This window comes from Halichoerus grypus, chromosome 5 (genome assembly GCF_964656455.1).
Source record: "Halichoerus grypus chromosome 5, mHalGry1.hap1.1, whole genome shotgun sequence".
Classification (NCBI taxonomy): domain Eukaryota; kingdom Metazoa; phylum Chordata; class Mammalia; order Carnivora; family Phocidae; genus Halichoerus; species Halichoerus grypus.
Window position 1 is genome coordinate 109,658,228 of NC_135716.1, and position 19,206 is coordinate 109,677,433.

At 44.3% G+C, this 19,206-nt stretch overlaps 1 long non-coding RNA gene and 1 pseudogene across 4 annotated transcripts in view; both read right to left on the reverse strand.

The window, feature by feature from the left end:
* Nucleotides 1-12,661: 12,661 nt before the first annotated feature.
* LOC118554841 (uncharacterized) overlaps nt 12,662-19,206 on the reverse strand; it is a 32,265-nt gene continuing 25,720 nt past the window's right edge. For all 4 annotated transcript variants that reach the window (XR_013448040.1, XR_013448041.1, XR_004926678.2 and 1 more), the window contains one exon: nt 12,662-13,312. This is a non-coding gene — a long non-coding RNA (uncharacterized LOC118554841). The remainder of the gene's footprint in view (nt 13,313-19,206) is intronic.
* Nucleotides 16,710-17,926, reverse strand: LOC118554839 (ADP-ribosylation factor-like protein 6-interacting protein 1 pseudogene; annotated as a pseudogene).

A 19,206-nucleotide genomic window follows, 5' to 3' on the forward strand; every position in this document is an offset into this window, starting at 1 on the left:
CAGAAAACAAAAAGAAATTTATTATCCTACTACCTAGAGATAATTATTTAAAAAATTCAGTAAATATTCTTCCACTTTTATGTATGTTTGAGTAAGAATATGCATACAGATATGTAGGTGTATGTATACACACACACACACACACGTGTCAATAAGTGGGAAAGTGTAAGTGTACGTGATGTCTCTCTACCTCATCTCTATCTATACTGAATATCCTGCTTCACCTGCTTCAGGGATAAAACAAGTTTACTTTTCTCGAATGTTCCAACAACACTCACTTAGAATGTCCACCAGCCTCACCTGACGGGAAGTCTTGTCTTCCTCTGGGGTTCCGGAGTAATTTCCAGGACTATTCAAGGAACCCTTACCTATTCCTCAACTCTCCTCATGCTACTGCTCCCTGTCTGACCCGTACTTATGCCTGAGATTTAAATAGGAGAGGAAACTGTGGAGGGACACTTCATTCCAACTGGAATGAGAACACCGCCATGTCTTTCTTGTCCACTGCTATCCCCCCAGTACTTCAAATAAGACCCGCCATATAATACGTGTTCAATAAACATCTGAGTGAATGAATTCACACTTCCGCTTGTTCATGCAATGAACATGGATTGAGCATTTTTGATGTGTTGAGTTCTGTGCTGGGGGTTGGAAGTGCACATGTAGGCAACATGACACTTTCATCTGTGATGAAGACTTAAAGATGAGCAGCTTTAAAAAGCAACCTAGGCTTTCATGGGAGGTGGTGCACTTTTCTGTGTAGGAGGTATTCAAGCAGACCACTGACCAGGGTTGTAGAAGGGATTCCTGCTTGGGAAGGGATGTTGGACTAAATGACCACTGATGGCCCTTCTAAATGTAAAATTCTATGATGGAATAAATTTTAGATAATCTTTTCTAACTTATGAGTCATAACAACCAAATAAATCACAGAAGGATTCCAAAGAGGCTGTATTTACAAATGAAAGGCAAATATTCTCTTGGGATCCACGTTTGTTGATAATAAATGAGATTTCTTGAGAAGCCTACAAGAGGTTGTTCTCAATAAGAAATGGATCATTTTTAAATAATGGAATTACAGAAGTATTAACTATCAGAATCTGTGTAAATATTTGTTCTTTAATTCAATCTGTTTACCATAGTCAAAACCCATATTTACAGAATAGCCCAGAACTCCTGGTGAGAGGCACAGCACGGGGAATATAGTTGATGCTACGGGATCAGCATTGGAAGGGGGCAGATGGGAACTACATGTGCAGTAAGCAGGGAAAAAAAAAAAAGAAAAAGAAAAGAGTACCAGGTTCTGTGCGCTCCTTCCTTTGGAATCTCCAAATGCAGCTGCAGGTACAAAAGGCCCCGTGAACCACACGGCCATGGGCGCCGCCCTCACCCCGTAGGAGGAGAAAGAGGCTCTCAGACCTACCGCTCTGCAGACGTGTCTCCCGTGAAGCTTCTCCAGAGAAAGTCCCTCCAGCCTCTTGCACTTGGGCCACAAGGACACTAGCTGCATCTCCTCATTCTTCCCTTTTGGGGGCAGAGGCCAAGTTCCCCGTTGCCCCAGGCAGGAGGGAGGCAGTGTGGGAGAAAAGTCAGACCCGGAGGAAGGGGCAGCGCTTGAGCCAAACTCTGCTTTGTGGCCACACAGCTCCCCAGGGCGGCCCTCCTGGTGTCCTGCGGTTCACCTCCCCAGAGCTTCACCCCAACACCAGCCAGCCCTGGCCTCTCGGCACTGAGCCTCCGTGCTCTGTCCTGTCCGGCAAGACCTCATTCTAGGCCACATTTTAATCACCTGGGCCCAAGGACTAGGCAACTTCTCCTGCCTCCCTGACTCACCTGCCTGGTGTGCAGGTGGAGGCTTGGAGCTGCCCGCAGGCAGGGCGGAGAGGGGAGAAGGGCTAGAGTGGAGGGTTTGCCTCTTCCTCAGACCCAGAGGACCCCGGTTTCTAGCTCATTCTCTTGGTAGTCTCACTCTGGCTCCTTGTGGCGTGGACTGTGGTGGAGGAGACTCTCTCACAAACATGAGGCCAAAGGCTACCTGGCTGGTCTCAGACCTCAGAGAAGGAATGGGGAGCAGAGGAAAGGTGACCTCTCCATGCGGGGCTCCTGAGGAGAGCGTGCATCTTAGTCCCATGGTTTTACCTTTTGCGGTGTTATAGTCTTTTAAAAAATGGCAAAAAACAAAACAAAACAAAAAAACCCTTTATATATAAAAATTTGGAGTTGGGATGGTTGAGGAAATGAGTTCTGTGTGTGGCATATAAATCTGAACTCAAGGAAATAACAGCTTATTTCTATAAAAGTTTTTATTCCAAACTAATTTTACCCAGTAGTTTTGAAAGACAAAGTGCTTGAGCATTGATCCTCCCGTTCTGATGTGCCACGAGTAGATGAGTGGCTCTTCCCTCTGCTTCTGACAGATGAGGAGACTGGGGCCACAGAAAAGCCAGAGGACCTTCTTAGGCGAGAACCTGGAGTCTCTGCCCTGAGTGCTTTCTTGAGGGCTGTGGTCAAATGAGCCAGGTCTGAGCATCGCAGAACCCCTGACACACAACTAGGTTCTTAATAAATAAATGCCAGACAATCAGCAACCCCCACCATAGAATTTCTCATGGTGTCCTGTACTTTTCCTTTATAACGTGAATCGCAACCTTCAATTATATATTTATTTGTCTGATGTCAGTGCTCTCGCAGCCACGTCATGAGGACAGAGACCACTTCTGCTATGTGCACCATCTCGTGTGCTTAGCAAGGCGCCTGGCACCCAGGAGGTCCTTGCCAAATAAATGTTACGTTAATGAATGAACAACCGGCTTTCTTGTAACAATTCTGCACAGTCATGACTCTTGGCCACAAAACTTTTCTGCCTCAGCAGCTAGTCAACTAAATGGAAATAATAGTATATATTTTCTGGAGAATCAGTTGCCTCCCTCTAAGTCGGGAAATGGCACTGCTTGGACAATGCAGCTGTTCCAGGTGAGGTGTCAGGTTGCTGTGTCCTTGGCAGCCAGGGCTAATTTTTTTAAAAAGATTTTATTAATTTGATAGAGAGAGAGAGAGAGATCACAAGTAGGCAGAGAGGCAGGCGGAGGGAGAGGGAGAAGCAGGCTTCCCGCGGAGCAGGGAGCCCGATGCGGGACTCGATCCCAGGACCCTGGGATCATGACCTGAGCCGAAGGCAGATGCTTAACAACTGAGCCAGGCACCTCATAGCCATGGCTAATTTGTCTTCTTTCCCCACCCATGAATTAATTGGAAGGAAGATGTTACCATTGACAAGACCCAATCAAATTATAAATTTATACCCCAAACAAAAGTACTACCATGGCATAAAGGAGAATGAGATGAAATATCTCAAGGAGCTCCTGGAGTAGAAGCCCTTTGAAGGCTGTCATGTGGCCATGACTCATCAGTCTAGGATCTTCCGTGGAGCTCTTTCTTTGCTGCACACTGAGCTGGGTCCACGGGCCCACGGAAGCTGCTCTGAATGCAGACCCGGGCACACACTGGTAACGAGGACATGGTGTACATGTGCCGTGGGGGGCAGGCCATGCGCTCGGAACAGAGGCCTTCTGACCTCCACAGAGTCTTGGAGACAAGCGCAAATTAGCCAGCAAAAGAAGGTGCTCCAGGTGGAGAGGACAGGGTGATGAGAGCCACGAAGGCGTGGGAACTCCTGGCAAGTCTGGAACCCATCCCTGCCTGTTTTCTTAGGGTGTATGTATGGTTTAATGGTTATTGTTCGTTCCTGTTCATGGTAGCAGTGTTTGGTGGTGGTTGTTTCGGGTGACAATGGGCTTTCTCACCCTGCAGTGGTTACCAGGTATATCTCTGAAAAGCCACACTCCTGGGCAGCTGGCACCAGTGGGGAGATGAGAAGGCACCCTGTTTCCAGTTCTTTCCTGTAACAGAGATCCCAAGAGACCACTGTGTTTCCATATTTCTGATTCATTTCAAGGTCTTTCCAGGTTTGGGAAACGGGAGACCTCTTGCCTAAGCTCTTCCAACAGAGGTGGGAACTGGAGCCTTGGGCCTGGGAGAGGCGGGTGGGCTGAATGGGCAGTTTGGCTGGCTTCCCCTAGACACAGATGTCTGAAACCTCTGTGGAAAATTCCAGTAGGCTGCACTCTTGCCCCCTAGATGGCTTGTGGAGGAACCAGGCCATAGCCAGTTGGGGTTGGCTTATCTTGCGGGTGGACCGCTGGGCAGCAGGCCCAGGAGAGACACACCCTCGGTTCAGCCTGTTCCTCAGCACAGCAAGCTGCCTTGTTTTCCCTCAAGGCTGTCTGTGTTTACATGAATTCTCCTCGTAAAGTGACGTGGGTGGGGGAGGGGAGGAGGGTGGGCAGGGTTTTGTCCACAGGTGAAAAACAATAAGGCCTGGCTTTCTGTGAGCTCATTTTGCTTCCACGTGGAAGCTAAAGCTTCCTTTCTGACCCAGGCTTACTCAGGGCTTTGTAACACCTTTGTCACCATGAAGTGATTAGTGGCCCATGTTCTTATTAAGGCTTCTGAGAATTTCCACATTCCAGGGCTTTGGGTCCTTACCAGCAGCTCAGGTTTCTGTCCCCACGAACTCAGAGGACTCATAATGTTCTCATTACTAGTTTCTTCTGATTAGCTGAGGAAAGCAGACAGTTCAAGGTTGTAAAACACTTAAACCTAATTGGGAAAAGTGGGCATTTAGCCTCTCTACTCAGTCGATGACCCCTTTGCTCTCATCTGGTCTTCTCCAGATTTGGGACGCAATGCTGCTCCGTTCTTTATCTTGCATCTCTTTATGGCCCCTTTCTCCTCTGTAGCCGGAACCGCAGACTCGAAGGCACCTGGGGACGATTTAGCCCACCCCCTGCAGGGCACACTTGAGCACCCAGACATGTGACAGCTGTGCCTGAGATCACATGGTTATTTAGCGGAGGGGCTGGGTCCAGGACCCAGGCTTTCCTGCCTCCCAGCTCAGCTGTCAGTCCACTCGCACTGCCTCCCTCCTCATATCTGGCCCCGGGTATTTTATGAAATTCCTTCCCCCAACTCTTCATGGCCCTGTAACCAGAGCGTGATGTTCTTTACATAGATGATATTTAAGAAAAGTGTTGCCTAACTTTTGATTTGCTTGGGGTTGCAATACCAGCTTGCAGGAAATGCACTGGGAATGTGTGGGGAAACTGCAAAGCATCCTCTATGACTTCGGCATTTGGTTTTCAAAAAATGGAGCAGTGATGTCATTCACTCTTGAACAGAAAGAACAAACCAAGCTTGTTTTCAGGGTCTAGCAGAGCACTTCATGCAGAGGTTGGAATTCTCTTATTGACCATTATGCTGAGTACAGGGCATTACCTGTAAATTGTCAAGTCTCTGGATCTTTTGGGCTTACATGGAAAAGCATCTTCTCCAACATGGGGAAGAAAGTATAGGCTTTGCAGTTTCATGTAAGTAAAACCCAAGTAATATCCTCTGGAAGGCCAACTACCACTGTGGCCTGCTTTCTATGTGCCCGATGCGGTGCCCTGTTATGTTGTACACATGGCAGCTCATTCAATCATCAGCCCTGAGTGGTAGAATTTATATTATTCCTAATTTTATGAATGAGAAAAGTTGCTTGTCCAAAGTCACACAGCTAGAATGAGGCAGAGCCTGGAGTCAAATTGGGTGACTATAAGCCTTCCAGTTCAAAAGGGTCTGAAGACAGAGCAGGAGGGCTCCTGGGGACAAGGCCATTGAGCTGCAGTCTCCCCTAGAGGCTGGGCTTCTGTTCTTCACGTTCAGACTCCTAAAGGGGACAGGGCAACCCTTGTTCATGTCTCTTTTCCTCTCTGTTCCTACCTCCATCTTCTATCCCCATGGGAGGATGAAAAACAAGGACAGGAGGTCCAACCACCTCCATCTGCCCTCTCAGTGTTTGGCACCAGTGCCCACAGCAATGAGGATGGCCCAGACTCTGGTGTGATGGGCTGGTACCTGGTCTCAAGCTCCTGGCACTAGGGTTTGGAACACAGCTGTCCATGCTCCACGGAGGACAGAGGGATGCTGTTTACCAACCTCTAGTCTCTGAACTCAGTCTAGTGGCCTTTCAGAAGTCACTCTCTACAGGAATGAAAATTATGGAGAAGGAATTTTGTTATCCTCTACACACGTCTAGGTCAAGTTTATGATTGCCAAATAAAACAAGTATAATTTGTCCTTCCCAATAAACTTAAACAGACATGGCCCAGAAACATTTTCTCCGTGTCTTTAGATGATTACTCTTCTTTGTCTGGTGTCAGGTCTATAGAAAAATGTGACACCCTAGTAGTGAAAGCCCACACCAGGGTTTGAGCAATATCGGCATAACTGTTAGATTTTATTTTGTTATTTTTTTAACTTCATCATACACCCCTCAATAGAGCTAAAGACTCCCTGTCCTAAGGCATCTCGTGATCTAATGATGTTATTGGGAAGTCACTGGTTTTTATTGTAGATATTTTGTAAATCAAAACAATAGTTAATGTATTTTAATCCATATAAACAAGCCTATTTAAAAAAAGAAAAGGAGGAGCTATCCAACGTCAGGAGATTCATTATTCTTAGAGTTTGTTGTACTGTCTGTAACAAAAAGTTTTTTTGTTTTATTTTTGTTTTTTAAACCAATCACAAAACCATTAAACATGGTGGTGGGGAGTAAACCTATAGGACCACTTCATAAGGAGCAATGAGCACTTGAAAATGATCAGTGTTTCTTTAAATTTGGGATACTTTGGGTGCTCTCAGGGAATGAATGAGAAGGACTAATATGTAAATCCCATTCTGCCTTAGTCTTGTAGCAGGATGCTCAGTTACATAAGGAAATAAGCAAAGGTTAGAGAGGTGAGCAGAGTCCAGTTGAATTTACCCAGAAGGTTCTCCCAGATCAGTGGGGGAAGCAGAAGAATGTAGCTTCTTTCTTATCATCTGGATTGTCTGGAAATCCACCTCCACTGGTATGAGGAGAATTGCCATCACTCTGTGACCTCCCAAGCTCTTCCAGGATTCCCAAGGACCTGGAAGCTCTCAAGCCAGTCAAACTCCTTCAAGACTCAGCATGCTTCCCAGAATCTTCTCTGTCACATGGAAGACTAGAAAATATTTCTTATCTTGATGATTGCCTTCTGGTCCATTTGAGGATTCAACAGCCAAATGTGAAAAGGGGGATGCAAGACGAGGACTAGATCTAAAAATTGTTAAGGCAGAAAACAGACATGTTGATAGTCTGCATTCAAGGGTATAAATGAAAATTTACCTTTGGGACATCCTAGTCATTTTGGAAGAAACAATTAGGTAGCCCTTCCTCCATTATTCTGGCCAATATGGTAGCAGCTGACCCTGTGTCCCCATTTCAGAACATCTAGGGAGTTAATTTTGTTCATTGCTGTATCTATAGCATTTAGGGCAGTGGCTGGTACAAAATAGATATACAATAAATATTAGGATTGAATAAATGCTTAATCAAAGGAGGTAATTCTCTCATGCTGTCAGGATAAATGTGGAGGCTGAGAAATATGTTCTGAGAACTCGGCATGAGTGCTTGACAGTTTCCTAAAGAAGCAACATCTTACATAGTGACTGGGAGTTATTGAAAGAACGCTCTTGGAACCCTGTACTAACCTTGTACGCACTTATGGCTTGACCTGAGGCCCTCATACGTCTATCATACTATTTCCATGGAAAAATGCATCTGAGTTCCAAGAAGCAGCTGATAAATGACCTTGAGAAATATAAACCAAACTTAGTTGAGACCTGCCTGAAACTCTAGGTCAGCTGTGGCTGTTTTGCAATTTGTCCACAAATAAGGCATTGATGGGAAACATGAATGGCCTTTGTTCTTGTGGTTAATTTCTAGCAGGAAGTGTGGTATAGTATCAGGAATGTAGACTTGGACTTTATAGACCACTATGTAGCTATAGACATTGCCTCAAGTGGCTCAGGAAAACCAGAGGATCTTAAATAAACCATGGAGGAGTCTTTCCAGGTATGTTAATATCTTCGATGCTCTGGCTGAACAGAATGTGGCCCAGAAACATCATAGTTGGCCACCAGCAATCATGACTTTCTATGAGATGCAGATGAAGCAGAGCAAATCGGCTATCATCTTAGAAAATCATAAGTTTGGGCACGAGGCTGCTTAATCAGTTCTGAGGGATAGCTGGGCTATCGTGCATAAGGAACAGCACTGTTGCATATTGATGCTCGTTTGAAGGGATGTGCTCCACGTAGACTCATTCAGGCTCTCTTGGAGCCTGGAGCTGGTATGAGAAGCAGGCAGTCTCAGGCGGCCCCTGTGTTGAGACCCCAGATGTCCAGGCAGAAGTCTGACACCTTGTTCTTCTGCAGGAAGACTCTGGAGCCTCAGGGGAAGGTGGGGAGTTTAAGTCTTTCTGGCCATAAAACAGTGTCACCCTGCTGCTAGAGGAGCTGATACTGACTTTGAGAGAGTTCCATCCTGACGGCTCAGATGTACTTTCTGGGACATGAAGAAGGGGCTGGCAGGTCTGGGCTGGGGACAAGGACAGTGTTGGAACACACTAAGCAAGAGAGAGATTTTTAAGTAACTGGAGAGGTTATGGGGTCTCAGCCAGGATGTAGGGAATCCAGGTAGGGGTGAGGGACAGCACTGACCTCCTGAATAAAGGCAGTATCAGCAGTCACTGTGTCCGCGTCAGAAACCCGTCTGGTAGTGCGCAGTTGCAATGCTACCTAGTGACCTCGTGTGGGCAGGAAGAAAGCCAAGAAGGGCATAACCAGCCTGAGCAGAAACACTGACACTATGTTAGCTTCATTTTCAGGTAGGCTCTCTTCAAGTGGTGGCAAAGATGAACAGCTGGAGTGCCAAGTTCATATCCCACCAGCTTTGTTACCAACGTGGGAAGACTTTTCCTCTTTCCCAAGAGGACCAGTGAAAGTTCCAAAGCTGATGCTCATCGGCCCAGCTTTGTAGTATGACTGTGACCTTGACTGGCCAGGCCTGGGGGATAGGTAACTACTTTCAAACCGTTGGACTGAGACTGGGGGAGAAGTGATTCCCCAAGAAAACCTGATTCCTATCACCTAAGAGGAGAGTGTGAGTGCTGAGCAGCAAAAACCTCACATTTCCACACGTCCTGACTTAGAAATATGTGATTGGGTATAAGTCAAAGCCAGAACCTAAATAAAGAACCAGTCACCTAAGGTCTTCATGCAGCTGCCAATGTTCCTAGAAAGTGAAGGGGTTTCCCCTGGGCCTGTTCTAGAATATTTCTTAAGATAAAGTATGCTCAAGCACTCGGCTCTGGAAAAGTAACCACGTCATTAACAAGCATATGGCCTGGAAGCTGGGGGAAGGGCAGGCAGGAGGCTGAGAGAGAAAGCTCAAGTCCTTTCAGCAATAGGCAGTATTACTTAGCATAAAGGAGGAAATGAAGCAAGATTGACATCATGATGTGGGGGATTTTTTTTTGTTTATTTTTTGCAAAAAAAAAAAGCTGTAGCGTCTGCGTTAATATACAGCCTCATGAGATTCCAAGTAATTTCTGTTACTGTGATATTTTTAGGGGACAGTGACCTTCTTAATTCCTTATCATTTTCTAAGTTGTGAGTTAATCTAATCTGGCAACAGATTCGCTCCCATCAGGTAAAGTTCCTCTCATTCTTCAGTGGTACTTCAAAGAATCTTTCCAGATTTACGTAAGGAAAGATCCTTTTTCTCTCTTCATCAGCATCTCTGCTTTGGGACACACCACTATGGTAGCACTTGCCATGTGCCACAGTGATTTTCCACTTGGCCGAGAGGCTCTGTCAGGTAGGAGCTGTGAGATTTGAGGTGCAGCATTTGACTTCTCTGAAACACAAACTGGGGCACTTCCTTCCACACAGGGTTGCTGCCAGAATTAAATCAGCCGATGCATGACTAACACTTAGTGTGCTATCTGGCACGTAGTGGGAGCTTGGAAATATTAGCAGGTAGCATTTTAGTGTTTATTCTCATTTATTATTTTTTAAGATTTTATTTATTTGAGAGAGAGAGAGAGAGCATGAGCAGGGGGAGGGGTAGAGGGAGCAGACTCCCCGCTGAGCAGAGAGCCCAACGTGGGGATCGATTCCAGGACCCCGAGATCATGACCTGAGCCGAAGACAGACGCTTAACTGACTGAGCCACCCAGGCACCCCTATTCTCATTCTATATAAGTGGAAAGGAAAAAAGAAAGAGAAAGGATAGGGGCATAAAAGAAGAGAAGAAGAGATGGAGGGAAAAGGAGGGAAGAGGGAAATATGGGAAGAGCTAAGAAGGTAGCAATGCCAGGTTTGTCTGGCAGTAACAGCCATGTAGCCAGAACTGGCCTATTCGGCTAGGCAGGATCTTAATGTTTTGGAGATGAGGAAATGGAGGGACCAAGAAAGGTGAAGGAGCGTGTCTAAAACCACGGCCTTGGCAGAAGTGGGGCTGGAATTTGCAACAACGTGGATGGACCTAGAGGGTATTATGATAAGTGAAATAAATCAATCAGAGAAAGACAAGTATCATATGATCTCACTGATATGAGGAATTTGAGAAACAAGACAGAGGATCATAGGGGAAGGGAGGGAAAAATGAAACAAGATGAAACTGGAGAGGGAGACAAACCATAAGAGACTCTTAATCTCAGGAAATAAACTGAGGGTAGCTGGAGTGGAGGGGGGTGGGAGGGATGGGGTGGCTGGGTGATAGAAATTGGGGAGGGTATGTGCTATGGTGAGCACTGTGAATTGTGTAAGACTGATGAATCACAGACCTGTACTACCGAAACAATTAATACCTTATATGTTAATAAAAAATAAAAAATAAAAAAAATGCATATAAATCAAAAAGGAAGGAAAAAAAAAGAAGTGGGTTGGAATCCAGGCTCTCCTGGGGCTACTCCTCACAGTTCCTGCTGTCCCTTGGGTTAGCCTTTTATCATCTCCATTCTCCTTAGTCAGTGCCCGGGCACCGACACGGCTTGATAAAGCTTAGCTGACCTCTGCCACCAGGAGAATAGGTCATTTCCTGTCCACCCTCAGGATGGAGACTGAGGAGAACATAGGTATGTGGTGGGAATTCAGTGGTATCTGTATCTTCAGTGTCTCTCCTGTGAAAACCAGAAGACAACCATTAAGGAGTAACACAGTCCTGGTCTTAATCCAGTAGGCACTGGGGGATCAAACCCTACTGCAACCATACTGAGGAATCTTGACTCTAGATGCAAGCAGTGGGGCAGTGAAAGGAAAATAGTATATATCCTTCTTGAACACAGGTTTGGACTCAACTGCCTACAAGGATTACTGCCTTCCTTAGGAAATGGGCATGCATTTAGCTGATCCTAATAGCCAAAACAGAGCATCTGCAGCTCATCCTGGACGGAGTATCAGAAAAGAAACCCATTGGGGTGCCTGGGTGGCTCAGTCATTAAACGTCTGCCTTCGGCTCAGGTCATGATCCCAGGGTCCTGGGATCGAGTCCCATATCGGGCTCTCTGCTCCGCAGGAAGCCTGCTTCTCCCTCTCCCACTCCCCCTGCTTGTGTTCCCTCTCTCGCTGTGTCTCTCTCTGTCAAATAAATAAATAAAATCTTAAAAAAAAAAAGAAAAGAAAAGAAAAGAAACCCATCCCTGTGTGAGTGGATTTGGTTCCTCAGAAACTAATGAATTAATAGGAAGACTCAAAGGGGATGCATGAAAGGGGATGTAGAAATGAACTTGAGATAAGAGAGCCACATTGAGCATTGTAATGTCTATAATATGCTTAGAACATTTCGTCACAGGCAGTGTGTTCTCATGTATGTATTCCAGAGTTATGAGATAGCCAAGATACTGTCGTTTGACTCATTGAGAATTTCCATCCTAGGGTGAAAAGCCAGCCTTCTAATTAGGAAACCTGTGCCCAGAAACAGCTACTGCAAAGCTTTGATGATCTTTATCTCTGACCAGCAGCAGAAGCTTTACCAGTTGGCATAATTAATGTTAGAAATAGGTTTCTGTTAAAAAAAAGAAAAAGAAATAGGTTTTTGTTGATGCAACTGGTGGCTTTTCAATTAGCATAATGGACCTACTAATGCAGTTTCATTAGTGAGATTGCTAGTGATAAAGATATGTGGATTTTAGAGTAGCTCCCTGCCCTTGCTTGAAAAGAGTATAAAAACTAGGCAGTCCTGTAGCTCTTAGTGATGCAATCCTGCATCCAGAGTTGAATTCTGAAGATTCTAGTTGCTTGGTGCTTATAAGATTAATTGAATTCTGGGGTGCCTGGGTGGCTCAGTCAGTTAAGCATCTGCCTTTGGCTCAGGTCATGATCCCAGAGTCCTGGGATCCAGTCCCCACATTGGGCTCCCTCCTCAGTGGGGAGTCTGCCTCTCCCTCTGCCTCTCCCCTGGCTTGTGTGCTCTCTCTCTCTCTCTCCCCCACTCTCTCTCTCTCAAACAAGTAAATAAAATCTTAAAAAAAAAAAGATTAATTGAATTCTGCTCCTAGAATATTTTCATGCTTTTCTGAAACAATGATGTGATGTCAGAGGCTGTAGCAGCCATGCCTTAACTATGAAGGACAAAAGCTAATATTTTGAGTGTATTAATTATCCAATACTGCTCCATGAAAGGGAGGTATATACAAAATGACTTCCAAAGGCCAAAGGGGCCATAAGACTGAAGAATAAGGCTGACAAGTACAGCTTGACAAGAAATGATTTATTAAAGGGACTTACATGTCTTGGGTGGTGGCAAGAGAAGACCTCTGCAATCTCCTCCTGTAAGATCTGTCTTTGACCTGTTTTCATAGCCTTAGAGGCTGGGAGACCACCCAGGAGGAGAATGTTTGAGAATCACAGTCATATCTCCAGTGCAGATAAAGGATGTTATGCTCCAAGAGTGTACTTAAGGGTGTGGTTAAACAAAAAGGAAGAATGGTGGTAGTGGTGGGGGGGTGTGCTCAAAGAAGGCTTCAGGTCACAGAGGGGTTATCATGGCGGATTTGTCCAAGATGGCATCAATCTGGTTCATATAAATACTCCCTAATAAATTACCCCAAAACTTAGTGGCTTAAAAACTACAAAAATCTCCCATAGTTTCTGTGAGCTAGGAATTTGGGAAAGGTTCTGGTTTAGGAGTTTCTCATAAGGTAACAAGAACGTGTTGGCTGGGGGCGTAATTATTTGAAGGTTTGACTGCAGCTGGAGGACCCACTTCCAAGATGGCACTCACATGGCTGGCAAAGTGGTTCTGCCTGCTAGAGGGAGGGCTCAGTTCCACTCCATGTCAGCTTCTCCATGTGGCATGAGCTTCCTCACAACGTGTTGTCAGGGTTCCCAGGGAAGCATCCTGAAAGAGAGAGCCAAGTGGAAGCTGTGTCCTTTCTGTAATCTGGCATCACCTAGCATCACTTCCGCCTTACTCTGTTGATTGGGTTCAACAGTCTATGACCCCTACCTAGACCTGAGAGGAGAGAACATAGACCCCACCTCTTATGGGAGGAGCATCAGTCACATTGTATGAAGAGCATGTGGTGTGGAAGAAATATATAGGAGTGGCTATCTTTTGGAAATATAATCTGCCCCACTGTCCTAGTGGGCTCGAGCTGCCATAACAGATACCATCGCCTGGGTGGCTCCCACAACCAATATTTCTTTCTCACAGTCCTGGAGGCTAGAGATCCAAAATCGTGCTAGTATGATCAGGTTCTCGGTGAGGGCTCTCTTTTTGGTCGTCTTCATATGGTCTTTTCTTGGTACGTACACATGGAAAGAAAGACCCCATGTCTCTTCCTCTTTTTTATAATGGCATTAATCCCATATGAGGGCCTCACCCTCACCACCTAATCTAATCCTAATAACCTCCCAAAAGCCTCACTTCCAAATACCGTGGCATTGGGGGTTAGTGTTTCAACATAAGAACTTTGGGGGAAGGGCACAAACATTCAGTCCATAACATACATTATGTAAAGGTGGTAAAGAGAAAATAGAGAAAACATCTAGGTCTTCGATACCATCATTGTGCTTCTGAAATAATCAACTTTGGAAACACTTCAGGATATCTTATTTCATAAGAGTACATTTTCTTTATTGATTTATTTGGGTATTCTATTATTGTAGCTAAAAGTGTTTTACTTGGTATAAAAGCTACAGCAAAAGACTGGGTTCAAATTTTCCCAGGGCTACTTAGATGATATTACTTCAACCAGAGCATTTAATCCCATCCATTTATTCAACCAGAGCATTTAATCCCATCCGTTTAATCCCATCCATTTATTCAGTCCCATCCATTTATGTTTATCAATGGCCTTCAGTGTGCCAACCAGGTACTGTTTAAGACACTAGGGATGCAATAGTGAGTAAAACAGACAGAAACCCCTGTCGTCATGTAGCTAACACTCTACTATGTGTTCTGTGGTCTCTCTCTGTGTGTGGGTGGTGGTAGGGTGGATGGCAAGTGAGAAGCCAGATAAATAATTAAAATGATGTGAGTGGTAAGGCGGGCTGTGGAGAAAAATGAAGCAGGGAGGGAGGATAACGTGGCTGGGGACATCCTCATGCAAAAGGTGACAGTGAGTAAAGCCTTGAGGGAAGTAAGGGAGAGAACCATGTGCAAAGGCCCAGCTGGGGACAGACCTGTGTGTCTGGGGAGCATGAGGGAGGTCAGTGGATCTGGGGACTGAAAATAGTAGGAAAGGAGGACAGAAAGCTCATGGGAGGTGGGAGGAAATTGTAGAGTGACATGGGAAGTCATTTGAGCTTTGGATTAGAGTTCATGTGATCTGACTTATATTTAATAGGATCACTTTGGCTGCTATGTTGAGAATTAGATGGAAGAGGGGCAAGGGTGGAAGCAGGGAGGCCAGGTGGGAAGCTACTGGAATAACTCCTATGAGGAACAGTTGGCGAAAGATTGGCAGCAATGAAGGTGCAGGAAGAGCTCAGATCCTGGGTATGTTTTGTGAGCATTTCCTGACAGATTGGGAGTGGGGGATGGGAGAGAGGTGGCAAGGATGACCCCAAGGTTCAGGCCTGAGCAATGCTACCAATAGTGTTTCAGGTTTCTATTGCTGCAAAACCAGTCATTACACCACATACATGCAATTAGTGGTGCAAACAACAGCAAGTTGTTTTGCTCATAAAGCTGCCGTTTGGGCAGGGCTCTGAGGGAACAGCTTGCCTCTCTGCTCACTCAATGTTAGCAAGGCAGCTCCAGTGTTGGGAGCTAGCTTCCTCTGAGGGTTTGCTCACTCACATATGTGGTGGTTGATGCTGATTGTTGGCTAAGGTTGGGTGACCTAGATGTGGTCTTTCCACATGGCTGCTTGGCTTCTTCACACCATGGTGGCTGGTTCCAAGGTTCCAATGGTGAGTGGCCTCAGAAAGAGAGAGAGCCAAGGAGAACCTGTACCAAAACTCCTGCTTCCTCAAAAGTATTTTTTTTTATTTTAATTCCGGTATAATTAACACACAGTGTTATATTAGCTTCAGGTGTACAATATAGTGGTTCAGCACTTCTGTACATTACTCAGTGCTCATCATGATAAGTGTACTCGCCTATTTTCATCCATCCCCCCACCCACCTCCCCTATGATAACCCCCAGCTTGTCCACTATAATTAAGATTTTTGTCTTTTTTTGGTTTTGTTTCTTTTTTTGAGGGGGAGGGATTCCAGCTCTTTCTATTTTTCCCCTTTTACACAAAACAAAGAAGAAATAATACAAGATTAAAACTGCAAAAGTAGTTAATTGGTAGAACACATATACACAAAAAAATGCAGATAGCAAGATAGGCTTATCTACAATGAGGAAACACATGTAAAAATCAAGGTAGTTTGTAGTTTTCATATGAAACATTAAAAAAACCAAATCAAACATATGTACAATGGGTGCCACTGTTCACAGTAATATTGAAGGGGAGAAAACAATACTTACTTAGGGACAGATAGACCACAAGATCCAGCATCAGTGCAATAAATTCACAAAACTATATTACAGCTAATTAATCAGAGTTTAAGAACTGTTCCCAAATGTCACATTTTCGGCCCTCAGAGGTTCATTCTTACAGATTCCAGCTATTCTAAATTTCTAGCTACCGAGAGGGAGAATGATTCTAAGACACTTTCCAAGCAGTTACAAAATCTCTGTAGACCAGAGGCCATCTGTCGTCGCCAAAAGTCTGCTCTCCCCAGCAGCCCTTGCACTCTTCAGAGAGAGAGAGAGAGAGAGAGAGAGAGAGAGAGATCTAGGAAAAAAGTCAGATGCCAGCATAAACACCACCTCCTGTGACAAATCTCTGGGGACCAGAGCAGCCAGCAGTTACCTTCAAATGAGAATCTCGAGGCTTACCTTTCAAGGCTTAGTCTGATCTCGAAAATTTAGTAGGCTAAGATTATTTTCTACTGAAACGAATCTTAGACTAAGTATAGGAAGACTTCTGTCCTTTTATAGGCTGGTGTTGGAGTGAAGGTCATAGACCTGAGTCTTAACCTATAGTAGTAGTCAGCTGAAAACCTGAAATTAAAAATATGCTAAAAATCCTAAACACAAACTTCTGGAAGCCTGCTGTTTAAAAACCTCTAAGGAACTAACTTTAAGTCTAAGAGCAAGGAGAGACGAGCTCGAAGCCTGTCATATTCCCCTTTTGGGAGGGAAGATCAATGTTTCTTACAAATCACTAAGTTTTGCACAAGGCAGAAACCAACACATACTAGGGCATGGAATTGGTTTCATTTTATTCCAGAGGATTCTTCTCCCACAGTATAGAAACAGCATGAGGAATGAATCTTAATTGGTCTCTTCATCTTTGTCAACTTGGTCTCTGTATTCATGAAGCCAGGCAGTTCAAGCAGATTGTGGAAGCAGACAGTAGAACCAGCTTCCTGTAGCCACAGACCTCTAGCTTGGATCTAGCTCAAGCAAAGATCAACTGGAACAATTATCCAAAGTCACAGTTAACTGTACTAAAAGGTGAAGCTCACCACTATATTATTTTAAAGGAAGTTGCCTAAAAGTAAGAATTCAATTAACCTGGGTGAGAAAAATCAAAACAAGTCATACTCATGAATGAGTTGTCCATATAAAGCCAACTGATGAGAATGCATCCAGCTACATGTCACATGAAGACCTTATGCATAAAGCCTTACTTGGCAAGTCTGAATTTCTACCAACTAAGGGCAGAAAGAGGGAGAGCAAAGAGCTACTTCTGTAACATTTTAGTATCCAGACAGCGTAATAGAAACTGTTCCCAAGGACAATGTATATGCCATTCATTACACCGAATAAAGCAGATGCATTATTCATTTTTTTTTCTTTTTGTTTGAGAAGCTTATTTATCTCCCTTTTGGCCATTCCAATGTACTTCAAAGTGATTCCATGCTGGTTTAATCCCGGAAACAACAGTAAGAAAATCACTATCAGGTAGGTGAGCAGCCAGTTTTGGACTTGCTGTCCCACCCAAGCAACCGCAGCAAGAGAAATTATCATGGTCATGAAGTACATTTTAGGCTTTTCCTCCCTTAGTATAAAGAGGCGTTTCCACCAGCCCACAGCTCTGTGTTGAGTTTTTACCAGATTGCTACAAATTTCATGGAATCTTTCCTGTTGCTCAGTGGTCCATTTACTGGAGCCAAAAATTCTAGGAGCTAGAATGGGAACAAGGTAGTCAGCCAAGCACAAAAACATAACAAAACAGGAAACACGGGACAGAACAGATGGATCCAGATAGTAGATAGTCAGAAACACCAAAGAAACCACACGCATGACGGCAGGTGGAAACCAGGCTCTTTCCCATCTGAGGACTTTATCAGCCATCAGCATCACTTCTCCCCATCCCTGAGGCTGTTCTTCCAGACTTGCAGTCTCTGCAGCCAGCAGGTTGGTGCTGCGATTTTCTCCCTCTGCCATTGTCCCGGAGGTGCTGCCTTAGCTGGCGCAAGCCGCCCCCCAAACAAGGTTTCCACTGAGACCCAAACAGCGACCCTTGTGCCTTGTTTTGTTTCTTAAATTCCACATATGAGTATCGTATGGTATTTGTCCTTGACTGACTTATTTCACTTAGCATAGGTCCACCCAGGTTGTTGCAAATGGCAAGATTTCATTCTTTTTATGGTTGAATAATATTCCATTGTACATATGTACCCCCTCTTCTTTATCCATTCATCTGTAGATATTTGGGCTGCTTCCATAATTTGGATATTATAAATAATGCTGCAATAAACATAGGGGTACATGCACCTTTTTGAATTAGTGTTCTTGTATTCTTTGGGTAAATACCCAGTAATGGAATTACTAAATCATAGGGTAGTTCTAATTTTAATTTTTTGAGGAACCTCCATACTATCTTCCACAGTGGCTACACCAGTTTGCATTCCCACCAACAGTGCACAAGGGTTCCTTTTTCTCCACATCCTTGCCAACACTTGCTGTTTCTTGGGTTTTTTTATTTTAGCCATTCTGACAGGTGTGAGGTGATCTCTCACTGTGGCTTTGATCTGAATTTCCCTGATGATGTGTGATGTTGAGCATCTTTTCATGTGTCTGTTCACCGTCTGGATGTCTTCTTTGGAGAAATGCCTGTTCATGTCTTCTGCCCATTTTTTAGTTGGGTTATTTGGTTTTTGTGTGTTGAATTGTATAAGTTCTTTATATATTTTGGATACTAACCCCTAAATGACTAAGGTATGTGATTTGCAAGCATCTTCCATTCAGTGGGCTTTTAGTTTTGTTGATTTTTTTCCTTTGCTATGCAGAAGCTTTTATTTTGATGTAATCCCAAAAGTTTATTTTTGCTTTTGTTTTCGTTGCTTCTTGAGACATATCTAGAAAAATGTTGTTACGGCAACAGAGAAATTATTGCTTGTGCTCTCATCTAGAATTTTTATGGTTTCAGGCCTCACATTTAGGCCTTTAATCCATTTTGAGTTTGTTTTTTGTGTATGGTGTAAGAAAGTGGTCCAGTTTCATTCTTCTGCATGTAGCTGTCTAGTTTTCCCAGTCCCATTTGTTGAAGAGACCATCTTCTTCCTGTGCATATTCTTGCCTCCTTTGCCAAAGATTAGTTGATCATATAATCGTAGGTTTATCTCTGGGTTTTCTATTCTGTTCTATTGATCTATGTGTCTATTTTTGCGCCATTACCATATCGTTTTGATTACTACAGCTTTGTAGTATATATTGAAATCTGGGATTGTAATACCTCCAGGTTTGTTCTTATTTTTCAAGATTGATTTGGCTATTTGGGATC